Source organism: Mus caroli, chromosome 1, assembly GCF_900094665.2.
Source record: "Mus caroli chromosome 1, CAROLI_EIJ_v1.1, whole genome shotgun sequence".
NCBI classification, from domain to species: Eukaryota; Metazoa; Chordata; class Mammalia; order Rodentia; family Muridae; genus Mus; species Mus caroli.
In genome coordinates, this window is record NC_034570.1 from 172,383,864 (window position 1) to 172,394,508 (window position 10,645).

The 10,645-nt window shown below is 43.0% G+C and overlaps 1 pseudogene across 1 annotated transcript; it reads right to left on the reverse strand.

The window, feature by feature from the left end:
- Positions 1–1,039: 1,039 nt before the first annotated feature.
- Positions 1,040–2,233, reverse strand: LOC110302401 (annotated as a pseudogene). The gene has a single exon (XR_002378797.1). The product of XR_002378797.1 is annotated as a glyceraldehyde-3-phosphate dehydrogenase pseudogene (transcript).
- Between the last annotated feature and the right edge of the window lie 8,412 nt (positions 2,234–10,645).

Consider the following 10,645-nt stretch of genomic DNA (forward strand, 5'->3'; position numbering starts at 1 on the left):
TTTGTATATGCAGCCACCTTTAATTGTCCTGGGAGGTGACCAAATTAATGCCAAATTTAGTGTGGACATCTGGTCAGCTTAGCATGCACTACGTCCCAGAACTTCTAGGCTTAAGTAACACTCCTGTCTCCACCTTCAGGAACTACGTGTGTATGCTACAAAGGCCAACCTAGGCTGGTCTAAGACTCACATCCTCTTGCCTCATCCTTTCGAGCCAGTTGATCCATGGCGTTCTACTACAGCTGACTCCTTTAATTTTCACAGGAACTCTAAATCTAAGAATTCACCTCACTTCTTTTATAGACTATACAACTGAGTCTCCTAGCAACCAAATAAACTGTCTAATGCCGCATATCCATAAAGAGGGCCACGATTTTAGCCACTCCATATATTTCTTTGCAAGATTGAAGTTCTTAAACACCAAATAGACTTTATTTCAAGGAGAAGTTTGGCAGATGGGCTAAGTTTTCTGTAAACAAACTAATTTGAGAGCTAGAGAGTTATCTCAGTGGTAGAGCACTTACCAAGCAGGTGCAAAGCCCTGTTTCAATCCCAGAAATAGATAAGGTAGTTAAAAAAAGAAAATAGGTTTCTTCTGTGGTGTGTGAAAAATATTTGTTAATGAAGAATCAGCTAGTCTTTGTTCTCTTTTTTTGAAAAATGTGTTTATTTTTTATTGGATATTTTATTTATTTATATTTCAAATGTTATCCCCTTTTCCAATTCCACCCCCCAGAAACCCCCTATCCCATCCTCCTTCCTCCTGCTTCTATGAGGGCATGCCCCCACCCACGCATTCCCCTACACTGGAGCATCAAACCTTCATAGGATCAAGGGCCTCTCCTTCCATTGATGCCCATCAAGGCCATCCTCTGCTACATACGCAGCTGGAGCCATGAGTCCCATGTATACACCTTAGTTGGTGGTTTAGACCCTAGGAGCTCTGGTTGGTTGATATCATTGTGTTCTCTCTCTCTCTCTCTCTGTAAAGAATTACATCATTTCTCCCTTTCCATTCCTTCCTCCAACCCCCCTTTTGTGGGTGCAGCGAACTTTATTGGTGGTATTCAAGAGAGTAGGGAGGGCTCCCTAAGCCCCTCCTGTTATTATGGGGGTCTGGGGTGGAAATTGTGAGGGAAATGCTCAGTGTTGGGGCCAAATTGGGACATCAGCAACCGAGGGCCTCTCTCTTGCTCTCAGTGTCCTTGCTGGGGTGAATGGTCCAGGGTTTCTTACTCCTTGGAGGCCATGAAGGCCATGAGGTCCACTACCCTGTTGCTGTAACCATATTCATTGTCATACCAAGAAATGAGCTTGACAAAGTTGTCATTGAGAGCAATGCCAGCCACAGCATCAAAGGTGGAAGAGTGGGAGTTGCTGTTGAAGTCGCAGGAGACAACCTGGTCCTCAGTGTAGCCCAAGATGCCCTTCAGTGGGTCCTCAGATGCCTGCTTCACCACCTTCTTGATGTCATCATACTTGGCAGGTTTCTCTAGGCAGCACATCAGATCCACATGGATATATTGTGGGTAGGAACACAGAAGGCCATGCCAGTGAGCTTCAGCTCTGGGATGACCTTGCCCACAGACTTTGCAGCAACAGTGGATGCAGGGATGATATTCTGGACAGCCCCACGGCCATCATGCCACAGCTTTTCAGAGGGCCCATCCACAGTCTTCAGAGTGGCAGTGATTGCACGGACTGTGATCATGAGCCCTTCCATGATGCCAAAGTTGTCATAGATGATCTTGGCCAGGGGTGCTAAGCAATTGGTGGTGCAGGATGCACTGCTGACAATCTTGAGTGAGTTGTCATAGTTCTCGTGGTTCACACCCATTGCAAACATGGAGGCAATGGCAGAAGGGGCAGAGATGATGGCCCTTTTGGTCCCACCCCTCAAGTGGGCCCTGGCCTTCTCCATGGTGGTGAAGACACCAGTAGACTCCACGACATACTCAGCACCAGCATCACCCCATTTGATGTTAGCGGGGTCTCGCTCCTGGAAAATGGTGATGGGCTTCCCATTGATGACAAGCTTCCCATTCTCTGCCTTGACTGTGCTGTTGAACTTGCCATAGGTGGAGTCATAATGGAACATGTAGACCATGTAGTTGAGGTCAATGAAGGGGTTGTTGATGGCAACAATCTCCTCTTTGCCAAGTGCAGAGCAGAAGGCAGCTCTGGTAACCAGGCACTCAATACAGTCAAATCTGTTCACACCGACCTTCACCATCTTGTCTATGAGATGAGGCTAGCACTGCACAAGAAGATGCAGCTGTCTCTGGAACAGGAAGGAGCAGAGAGCCCTCCAAACCCTTCTATATACTTCTTGTTCTCTTTCAAATTCTTGGCTTCTTCTTTCCTTAACTGTTGCTACAACATTATCTATATGTATATCTATATCTATATACATACACACATATACATATATAATATGTATATACATTTCATATATGGATATATAGGTATATATGCACACATATATGTATATACATATATTATGCACACAAACATATTTATGTATGTTCGTAGGTATGCATATATGTGTGTGTATATTCATAAACACTTAGACACAACCTGCTCAGTCTGTATAATGTTACTTGTATATGTGTTTTCAAGGCTGACCACTTGGTATCTAGAAACCACTTGGAATGCTTCTCTCTGGAAAAGACCATTTCTCTCAGCATCCCTTGGTTGCCTGTGGTTCTTTGTCTAGAGTTGAGGCTCTGTGGGCTTTTGCTGTCCACTTTATTTAGAATGTCTATTGTTGTTCAGTTCCTGTTTAGGCAGTCATGCCGATCTTTGATCTCTTAATCAAATAAGTGTCTGTCCTACATATCTTGTTCCCCAATAACTGGTACATTAAATGTGCCATCATTTTTCCCAGCCTGTTGAAAATTTTCTTCTAGTTATTGACACCTGTACATTCTCTTCTCTTGAAAATGTATTCTCAGACTTACTTAAAAGTCATAGTTAGGCATCTGGCATTATCTGAAAGGAGCCACCTATGTTACTACTGTCCACCAAGACTGGCAAACATCTCTCATCATCTTTGTGGCTGACCAGTTTTGGGTTCACAGGCTTAACTAACCAACATCCCATCTTCATCTCTCGTTCTCACAAGCTGCTTGTAAACACTGTCTCTCTAAACCCAAACACATTCATCCCCAGAGGAGATCGTGCTAACCTGGATGCTGCTGTTTAGCCAGCTACAGGGCCTCTGCTCGCTTGTCTCAGCCTTGCCTGCTGGGAGTACCCAGGCTGCTGTCTGGGTCAACAGGTTCTTCCAGTTAACCTCAAGTCCAGGAAGGTGCTTTTTGATAGTTGCATGTGATATGTGTCCTTGTTGGGACATTTGGATCTGTATAATGTACCTGGGCTCATCTTAGGAAATAGCAAATTGTAGCCCTTTCTATTGTGAGCTAAGACTTTTTGTTAAGTTTGAAGATAGTAGAAGAAATCTGCTGCTCAATGACCTTTAGTGGACATTTGCGACCATATAAAGAATCAGGTAGACTGACCATAAGGAACCTCTCTCTCCCAGGCCTTATAATTTTGGTAACATTTGTAAAAGTGGTAAGAGCCCTTTGCGGGATGGGTGTTGGCTGCATCTACTATGTCTTCACACACACTTTGAATATTGCAGCCTTGAGCATGCTAACTTGCTCTTAGGATTTGCTGCTCCTGATGCCTCCATTGCGGCTGATAGGTGCTCCTTGGGGGTTTCTCCCCACATTAGAGGGCTTAGGTTTGGAAGCAGAAGCCCTTGTGCCAAGTTCAGACCAAGACGAGGCAGCTGGAACTGGAGCTTCTCTTGCTGTAGGCAATCAGAAAACTGGACAAACTGGATGAGGGAACTGCTCCCAGGAGCTTGGCAGAAGACAGATAGGAATGCTTTAGGGAAGAAAACTGATGGAGCAAGGATGCTTTTACTGGGGAATAACCTCTTAGACTATGGTATCTCTAGGGAGAGCCCTGGCAGAGCACAGGAGAAATTTTCCCTTTTGATCTGAGAAAGCAGAGGTAGGAAGAGATGGGGCTGTTGACTTGGCTTTGGTCTATGGGACTGGACAGTAGAGATGAGGGGCATTTTGCAAGGAACAGAAAGTGATTATTACAAGGCATAAAAACTAACGAGACAGAAGAGGCCAAATTAATTGAATGGGGGAAAAGGCAGCTCTCATAAATTTTTCTTGGGAAGCTAGATATTGACATAAGAAAAATTAATTTGGACCCTTTATTTCACTATATATACAGAAAATTACTAAAAGTGGATCACAGGTGTAGAAGAAACATAGGGGGAAATCTTATAAACTTTGGTTTAAACAAGATTCCTTAAATAGGATACAAGAACCGACAAAAAAAACCCTAACAAATTTAACTTAATCCAAATAAAAATTTTTGGAAAGACACTATAAGTTTATATCCTTATCTAAAATTATATAGTCCTTGTCATGTAGACCAGGTTAGTCTCAAACTCACCGAGAACAGGCAGTGTTTTCTAATGACTTTTAATAAACATCTTGGTACTCACTGGTCACCGGTTCCTTTCAAGAAGCCCATTTGTGAGTTAAAGGCCTCATAACTTACAGCACAAGTCTCAAGAATGTTTTGAGCTGCAGATTATTTTTTTTAAATCTGAGAATGTTTACATGTGAATAACGAGAGATCTTGGATACAGAACTCCAAGTCTACATATGAAATTATGATTCATGTGTATCCCATACTCATAACCTGGAAGGTTATTTTTATATTTTTAGTTCACTCATGGTTTGACTGTGACCTGTTTCAAGAGGTCCGGTGTGGAATTTTCTACTTCTGGCAAGTCGGTACCAAAAAGTTTTAAATTCTGGAGCATTTCAGATTTCAGATTTTTAATTTGTATAAAGAAAATGAAAAGACAAGAGGCCTAAAACAAACAAACAAACAAACAAACAAATAATTCTCAGTACACATGTGTATCAAACGACATCTCCCCACACTATATTTAAAATGCTTACAGCTCAGTAATAAGGCACATAACTCAGGGATGGGCTTCAGGAAAGGAAACACAGCAATGGTCAGAAAGCACAGAGATGCTTATCACAAGCCATCAGAACATACCATCTGGTCTCTGTGAGTTGGAGACTAACCTGGTCTAAATGACAAGTTCTCTACAAGATAGGAATATATAACAAGACCCTGAGTCAATCAATCAACCAACCAATCAATCAAACAAACAGAAGATAACAACTGTTTTTGAGTACATGGAGTAACTTTCATCCATTGCTGGTGAGTGTAAAATGAAGAGCTGGCTCGCGATCGAGAACACATGCTCTTCTTGCAGAGAACCCTCGTTTGGTTTCCAGCACCCAAGTGTTGGCTTACAGTAGTATGTACCTCCAGTTCCAGGGGATCTGATGCCCCCTTCCGATTCTGCAAGGCACCAGGGATGCATGTGGTACACATAAAATAAAAATAATCTTTTATATTTTGGTGGTGAGCCTAGCCTTTAATGGCCAAGCCATCTCTGCAGTCCAAGAGGAATCTTTTTAAAAAGCATTAGGGTTTTTGGAAACAGACCATGTGTATCAAGCAAGTGGCTCAGCAGCTCCACTTCCTGATATTTGCCCAAGAGGAATGAAACGTACTTTTATGAAATGACTTGCATATATGCATTCATAGAAGGGTCATTCATAATAGCCAGGACGTGCGCCATGTGTCTATGAACAGGCGAATGGGCAGAAACACTGGAAGCACGTGAACAATGGAGTGTGACTCGGCAGCAACAAGGAACAGATGACTGGTGTATTTAATAAAATGAACGACTCTCAAATGCGTTGTGCAGATTACACGGTTTGTTCAAAGAGTAGATCTTTAACATCATTACCAAACACACACAAACAGAAGCTATGCATGGGGATGAACGCACTAAATAAGTAGATCATAGTAATAGTTCTACTGTCTGTATGTAGGCCAACACATCGTGTTGTCCATCCTAAATATATATGGTGTTGTTGGTTATACCAAAATAAATGGAGAGGAACATGAATAGTATGGAGCAGGAACCATGGATTTTAAAGAAGACAGTGGAAGATGTTAACAGAACTTTGCTTTGCACAAGTAAGATGTCATCTTATTAGTGCTTTAAAAATCATGTCGAAGAGTGAACCTGAAAATCGAAAGCTCTCTTCAAGGAAGGGATGCTTGATTTTGTACTCAGGGATTATGTGCACGGATTGTCAAATAACAACAAGAAGACTACAGCTACAGATGTTGAGCAGAAGTCACACGGAAAGGAGTAAGCGTTGGACGGTACTGTTTACAAGATATTCTAGGATAGACAAACACCGCCTGGTGTCAGAAAGCAGATCTCTCACATCCAGGGTAGGGATAATCAATGTGAAGCCACACAAGGGTAATGCAAGTGTTGTGTAGCTTTGCTCTACTGTATTTTCAAGGGTTTATATATTTGCTTAAACTAAAAAGTTATCCCCTAAAATATATGCATTATATGTATGTAAGTCAGACCTTAATAAAGATTATTAAAACAAAGACCTCATGTATATGTGTCAGGGTAACCAAGCTATCGGTACCTCTCAGTAATATATATGTGCTCTTGGCAAGGTCCTTATTTAAGTTCAAACTCGTTTATCTTTAAATTAGGAATTACTTGGATTTAACAGGAGTTAAAATGGGCCTTAAAATCAAAGGTCAAGAGCTTTTCCTGATCCTGTCAAGAAGGAAAATAGTTTATAATCCTTTGTTGGTTTTAAAAGCTGCCCTTGCAGATCTCAGGGAACCTGTGTATTCCAGTCTGCCCATCGTCCACATATCACACAGGCAAACCACGCAAACTGAGACAACCAATGCAGAGAGATGAAGGCTTAGTTCAGCTCAGCTCTGTTGGTCTCTCTCTGCAGATTGTTGACCCATGGCTGCTTCGGGCATGTGGTGAGGCGGGATATTTTGACAAGAATGTGTGGTGGAGAGAGCTGCCCGTTTTATGGTCTCCAGGAAGTAAAAAGAGAGACAAAGGCAGGCATCCACAATCCCCTCCACAGGGCACACTGCCAGTGACCTAACTTTCAGTTGGCTCCACTCTGAAACATTCCATTGCCTCTGGAAAGAATCCCTCTGGAGCCCAAGCCCTTAATACGTAGACACTTTGGGAGACATCCCAGGTTCAGACTATGGCATCATTCTCTGGAAAAACATCTTCCAGTATGAAAACAAGTAGCAGGATGAAACTGGACTGACTCCTTTTCTTAACTGATTATAAATTTTGCTTTTAGATGAAGTGAAGATTCTGGCTCTTTAAGAGAAAAGTCTCACCTCTTGGAGACCAGCTGTCTGGTTTATATTTGGGCTGACCTGAGTTAAAATGGACTCATTTGATTCGGCTAGGTGGCAGAATATCGTGTCTCTCTTGGTGTCACATTTCCCTCTAGTTTCTGCCTTTCTTGTTTATGACATCTTGTCTGGCAGCTTCAGCCTGCCCTGCCCAGGACTTGGTCATTGGCCACTAACCATATGATTACTATCTCAACAGTAACTCCTGTCTCAACTTCCCAGCCTCTCACATATCTACCACCCAATCACAATCGGGCTAGCAGATGTAACGTGTCTCCTGTAAAACTGGCCCAGGTAGCTCCTGCCTGTGGACCATGCCTCCCTGGGAACCATAAACAGCATGGCCTCCTCAGGCTGAATGGCTCTTCTCACACCTGGGAGAAGTCCAAGAATTTTTGGAAGGCAGCTTATCTGAACTTCTAAGCTGAAGCATCACAGCTACATTCCTGCATCCTTGCAAGGGATTCCAGTCTAAGATAAGAAATGTCAATGGGTTGGGTTGAGTTTAGCATCAGAGTCAGATGAAGCTGCATTTTGTAAATTGTTGGTGCAATAGCATTCCTTACTGTCTGCGTATGTTCTTAGAGGAAGCCTTTCTGCTTACAAGAGTTTCTTCCATTTAAATTTGTATTTCCAGAGGTCTTTGGGGGTTCTCCTGTTAACGTAAACACACACTCCATGACATCAGTGTGTAGAGCTTTCTTCTGTCCGTTTAGGCAGTGCTGGGTGGTGTGGAGTCTGGGCTTCCATCCTGAGCAGATGCAGATCTGAGTCTCAGCTCTATTGTTTATTGGTGTTGTGATACAGAGGAGAGCTCCCTGCTCTGCACACTCTGGGTTTGCCTTTGCTCATTGAACATGCCAGTATCAACTCTCTCAGCATCTTTGATTTTGCTGTCCCACCCCCCAGCCTGCTACCTTCATTTCTAGGTCTTCTGGGGGTACTCCTTGTCCTTCAGGTATCAGTTTAAATGGCATCTCTTACATGGGACCCACCCAACTCCAGTCTCCTTGATGGTATCTTACTTCACTTTTCTTTCAGCATTGCTCCTCGTTACTGATTATCTGGCCATTCCAAGTAGAATACGTAGTTTTCATGAGCAGAACAGACCCTTAGCTGTCTTTTCCACCACTATGTCTCATCTCTAGAGCTTTGAATTGTAGGTACCCAGCCCAAACAAGGTAAATGCTTTGGAAGTATTTGTGGAATGAATCAGCGGGTCAGCATCTCTAAGCTTTAGTTCATTTGTAAAATACAGACCACAGTCTTTTCTTTTAGGGTTGGCAAAGGTTAACAGTTATGAACAAATGTTATGTGGACTCAGTGTATGTGTGGTATGTACTAAGTGTGCTATGAAGGGCAGACCTAGGTACAGCTATCTCTGCCCACTTTTCTTGCCTCTCAAGTACATAAATTCCTCTAGGAACTTTGTACACATTATATTGCTATGTACATAGGAGGAACTCAGTGAAGCTTGGTTTATCCGTTTATAATTATTTTGCGATAGGGGTCTCACTTGTGGTTCAGGCTATCGACTCGGTCTCCAAAGAAGCTGGCATTCCGGGTGCACACCAGCATGCTTGTTTATATTTAGTCAAAATAAATTTAGTCAAAATAAAATTTCTTCTTCTTCTTCTTTTTTAAATGCAAGCCTAATGATTGTTCTTTTTTAACTCTCAGCTTGTGATTCTTTGCTCTATGAAGTTTTTCCCCACTGCTCATAGTGGGAAGATCAGGGAATTAGGCGACTTTGACCAGAGAGCTTACACATTTGATTCCATTCACCACTTGCCGGTAGATCTTCCTCTCCTAGACTGCACATGCTTTGAATCTCCCTTACTGTGTTCCCACTGACAGGCCTGGTGGCGCTCAGGAGAGAGGCGCTGAAGGACAGATTGTGACTGGAGAAAAACAATGGAGTGGGATTAAGATTCCAGATCTGAGGCATCCCAAGTTCAACTCCAAGCTTCTGCATGGACCTCACATAAAAATGCAGGCAAAGTACTCTATGTGGCTGCAGTCACTGTGATAATACACCTTGGGTAATCTAGTGTGAAAGAGGACAGTCAGGGCTGGAGAGACAGCTTGATGGTTAAGAGCTCTTGGTTCTCTTACAGTGGATCTGGGTCCCATTCCCAGTACCCGTATCAGGCAGCTCACAACTGTCTGTGACTCCAGTGACACCGAATCTGAGGTGGCCTCTTTTGGCCTTTTGTGGTACCTGTATTCATATGGTGGACATAAACTCATGTAGACACACATACACACACATATAAATACAACTTTAAAAGGAGGAAAGGTTTGTCTTGGCTTGCAATTTTGTAGGTCTTAGTCCATGGTTGATGGGCCCCATTGCTTTTGGGCCCATGCTAAGGTAGCACATCCAGGCTGAAGTCTATTGTGAAGGAAGCTGTTCACCACCTGATAACCAGGACGTGGAGCAGGAGACATTTGGGGTCTTGATATCCTACGCACAGCATTCCTCAATAACGTAAGTTCTTTCTATTACACTCCACCTCCTGAAGACTCTACCACCTTCAACAGTAAGTACTACAGGCTGGGAAGTCTTCAACACACAAGCCATACTACAGATCTCATCTGTGGCAGCATTGTTGAAAAAAAAAGAAAGATGAATGGCCCTTGCCCTGACACATAAACTTCAAAAGTGGTTTCAAGATGACTATGACCATGTTCATTCTTATTTGTTGTGTATTTTGATAGAGATGGGGGAGAAAGAAACCTCGTGTCTATTCCTCACAGCGGGATGAAATTCCTCGGCACCAGGGAAAGCTAACTCTGCTGGTGCCCAGTGAGCCTTTGGAGGCTTTAGCAGAAGCACTGCTTGAGTCTTTTAGACTGGAAAGCTTTCACTTGTCAAGGGTGAAGCTGCTACTTAACGTCTTCCTCAAACCCCATGATGTAGCCTTTCTTTCTTTTCAAATGCTGCATCACAGTTAGATGACTGCTGACTACCATCAGAACGGGAAGCATTTAAGGCTCTTCCAGGAAGGGGTTGAGGTCCCGCAGACCTTATTCTACTCAAAGTTCTTACAAACACTTAAGAGGTTGCCATTTGGGGTAAATTAAGTATACCTATGACCATGACGTTGGGAAATGTACAGAACACCGATTTGAACCTCACAAGGTGCAGACAGATAACTCACTGATTTGTCGTTATTTTGTTTGTTCGTCCTTCACGCTTACTGGACCATCAGCCCTGGTTTTAAGTGCTGAAGATTTCATGCTACATACAGATGAGTAAACAACCCTGATCCTATGGCTGGTAGTCTTGGGGGAGAGTCGGAAATGAACT